Source organism: Bison bison, unplaced genomic scaffold, assembly GCF_000754665.1.
Source record: "Bison bison bison isolate TAMUID 2011002044 unplaced genomic scaffold, Bison_UMD1.0 scf7180017864453, whole genome shotgun sequence".
Lineage (NCBI taxonomy): Eukaryota > Metazoa > Chordata > Mammalia > Artiodactyla > Bovidae > Bison > Bison bison.
This window is the reverse complement of record NW_011495015.1, coordinates 531,392-535,365: the sequence shown is the minus strand read 5'-3', so window position 1 is coordinate 535,365 and position 3,974 is coordinate 531,392.

Sequence of the window (3,974 nt, the reverse complement as noted above, 5' to 3'; positions counted from 1 at the left end):
TTTAAAATCAATAGAATCCCAGTTAGATATTGCCCTGAGAACAGCAAAGTCTGGACCAGATAAGTTGAATAAACTCAAAAGCCATGCAAGAAAAAAAAAAATCTTGTCTAGTCCTGACCTTATTATACTGCCACTCAAAAATAATTTAATAGAAGTCAGAAGTAGGGAAAACATTACTACCTTTCCTAATAAACTTGCACTACTATTTATATTTATCAGTATTTTTCTAGTCTCTAAGTAATCAAGATCCCATGTAATGGTGTAAAGTATGTAGACAACACCAAAAACCATTTTGCCCAATGATACTTAGTTTTCATCTCTTTTGTTTGGTTTAAGACATCAGGATGAGTACATTTTATCTGCATGTTGCACTTCAGAGCTGTAATGAAGACAATGTTCATAAAACAGGGAACTACCTCGCATCTGGTAGCTGTGCTACCAGTCACCATTCTGCATGGTTCTGCTGCTGCTTCGGGGACACCTCTAGCCCAGAGATGCAAGAAGGATGTCCCCAAGATTTATCCCAAACCAGTTCTTGAGCATCCAAGTATCTCAGCTAATCCAGACTTGACCCCAGGCCACATTTCACTGACCTCCCATCAGCTCCAGTCCATCCAAGTTTGTACCCCAATACAGGTTCCTCTGGCTTCAGCTCCCAGGTATCGCTGGCTTATGATAAACAGCTTGGGCAGACTGCTCTCTGAACCTTCCTATTCAGCTTGGCTCTGTGGTATTTAGTAAACAACCGCTGAACAGAGGAATGAATATACAGGCAGACAGTGGTGCAAGCCAGTAAAGGCAAGGTACCAGACAGACATGCTTTTCAAATCTAACGAAATCTGAACAATGAAAGTAATGAAGCCTTCTACCACTTTATTCTTCTTCTGTATTAAAAATAAAACAACCTCAATAGCAACAGGGACACCACCCCTGAGCTCCTTGGAGATACATCTGATTCCAGGGCTGGGGCAGAAAATATATAGGATAAGCCCTGAAACACTGTGTAGTGCAGAAAGTAAGTGCTTAACACAAGAGGGAGGGGCATAGAGGGACACAGGAGCCAACACAAAGGCACCTCCAATGGCCACAGTTGGAACAACTGGAGCAACCAAAGAAATAACCTGGTAATAGGTAACAAAGTATAAAATATACAAGATTCCAGACTTAATAAATGATAGAATAAATAAGCAAACAGGGAGAAGAGTCAAATCTTCCTTACAAAAGAATTTCAAAAAATACTAAGTAAATATTCACCACTTCAGAAGGAGGCCCCAGTGAATGCAGCTCAAAGGTTTAAGTATAGAAGAGGCAAAAACAGTAAAAATTTTAGTGGAGAAGCCTGGCAAACAAGGTTCACATTGCTAGAGGTGTTGTCTGGACACCACATGCCCAAGTCCAATGTGACAAGGGGAGCCCTGCCCCTTCCTAGTAACTCTCTGCACAAGTGCAAAACGTCAGTCCAGTCAAGAAAACATCAGGCAAACCTAAACAGAAGGACATTCTGTAAAACCCCCAGCCAACCCTCCTCAAGACTGTGAAGGTCATGAGAAACAAGGAAAGTCTAAGAAACTGCCACAGAGCAGAAGAGACTAGTGAGCCATAATGACTAAATGCACTCTGCTGTCCTGGGTGGGACTGTGGAACAGAAAAATGACACAAATGGAAAACTAGCGAAATCCAAATGAAGTCTGGAGTTTAGTTAACAGTAATGCTGATGGTTAGTTTTGACAAATGTACCCAGAAATATAAGATGTTAACAAGGAGGGAACAGGGTAGAGGCACACAGGAACCCTCTGCACTATCTGTACAACTTTTCTTCTAAAATTATCTCGTTTTTTAAATTACTTTAAAAAAATTACATTTGGCTATTTGGCAACAGGGATATCTTCCTCATAGTTTTAAACAAGTACTGTATCTGGGAGAGGGAAGTTTCCTTTTTTCTACTTAGCCAACAGGAAGCAAACGGGAAATACCATACGACTCAGTGACACTACTGTGAAGGTGGGATGGGAACTGTTGCCATTGTGCAGAAATTGAGTAGGAATGTGATTTCGAGTTTACAGACAAGACAGGCAGAGTGCAACTCACTGTCTCTTATCAACCCACAGTCCTTGGCAGATCAATGATTTTTTTCCTTCTAAACTTAGTCAAAAACTCTTAGTAAAACAAAGAGCTTCCCCACAGAGTCCCAACTTACTTAGGAACCAGTATCTATATATGACTAATACTTGCCCACCCTCTGCATGAGGCAGAAATACAGATACAGAACCACAAACCAATTATTTCCAGACCTTAATGTTAGTTGCTCAGTGGTGTCCGACTCTCTGCGACCCCATGGACTGTAGCCCGGCAGGCTCCTCTGTCCATGTAATTGTCCAGGCAAGAATACTGGAGTGGGTTGCCATTCTCTTTTCCAGGGGATTTTCCTGACTTAAGGATCAAAATTGGGTCTCCTGCATTGCAGGCAGGTTCTTTATCTAAATCTGAGCCACATCGGGCTCTCATTATTCCAAAATCTCTTCCAAAAGTGTCTGTGGCCACTCTCACAAGACCCAAGTGGAAGGTTGTGTGTGTGTGTGTGGGCTCAGTCATGATACACTCTGTGACTCTATGGAATGTAGCCTGCCAGGCTCCTCTGTCTATGGGATTTTGGTTGTTGGAAAGTAAACTGGAGCCAACGATGACAGCAATCTTAACTGATTACAGCTAAAATATCTTAATCTTGCAAACAATCATCTCAACACATGGTTAAAACCCCTTCCAGAGGCCTGGAAGGGGACTGTGTGAGAAGCAGGTTCCAAGTTCAGCTGTGTTAGCTTCATGGTAAACTGGTCACTCTGTTTATGTTCTATTTTCTCCTCTATAATGACTAAACCGTTTACATCACCCATGGAAACTTGAACACCACGTGCACAAGTTTTGTATCTGTAGAAAGGACTCAATGCATGTTTTTAAAATTGAATTAAGCCCACGTATCTGGACATATTGTTCAAATGTAATAATTCTTATCTGTTGATATAAATGACAAGGTATTTCACCAACCCATAACACTGTCATTCACCCCTGACCTCTACCCTGGTCACATACATCTCAAGTATTCCTTTCATTTAACAATAAGGATGCGTACACTCAAGAAAAAATATCAAGAGTAAAAAAAATTAATGTTTTAAAACATGTTTTCACTACTTTGACCTTTCACTACTTTTCACTACTTTGACAAAAATTAATGTTTTTAAACATGTTTTCACTACTGTCTCTCTTTAAATTCAAAAAGGATCTTATTCAATACCCACCAAATGGCATGAACCCTGCTGAGAAGCCTCACTGATCACATCTCTTCTCAAATTCCAAACAAAGCCCCAGTGGCCCCTACATCAAGTGATGTCTTTAATAATATGCATTCCACTGTTCTTCCTGGGAAAACCTATTACCAATCTTACCATTATTTTAAACCAAGATGTGCTCATAATTTTGAAAGTGTTCTTTATATATCTAAAGCTAAATGTACATCAAAAATTTTGAAACCAAATCTGAAACAAGTATTTTCATCAGATGGATATTTAAAATCCACAGGGCTGCTAAGATCATACAGCAGTTCTCAGCTCTAGAACTACTGTTAATAACTCCTGTGGATCCCAGGAAAAACACATTCTACTCTAGCGGAGCCGGGAATACAACCTAAATCCTATCAATGACTACTCTCTAAAGAACGGGTATATTAAAACTTGTCTGAAGGTCAGTCAAGTGCACCGGTGATAAATAGCAGATAGTGTATCAGGAGCCTGCGTGAGTGTCTAACTTCTGAATTAATGATGTGAATGAAAACTTCATCAACATGTATATAAGAAATTTTTACCAGGCAATAAGGTCTTTTTATGACTACAAACACATAAACACTGGGGAAAATTAAAATTTTAAGTAAGCCACCTAAGATAAATCACATACCCTCTTGATTCTAACCAACAAATCACCTT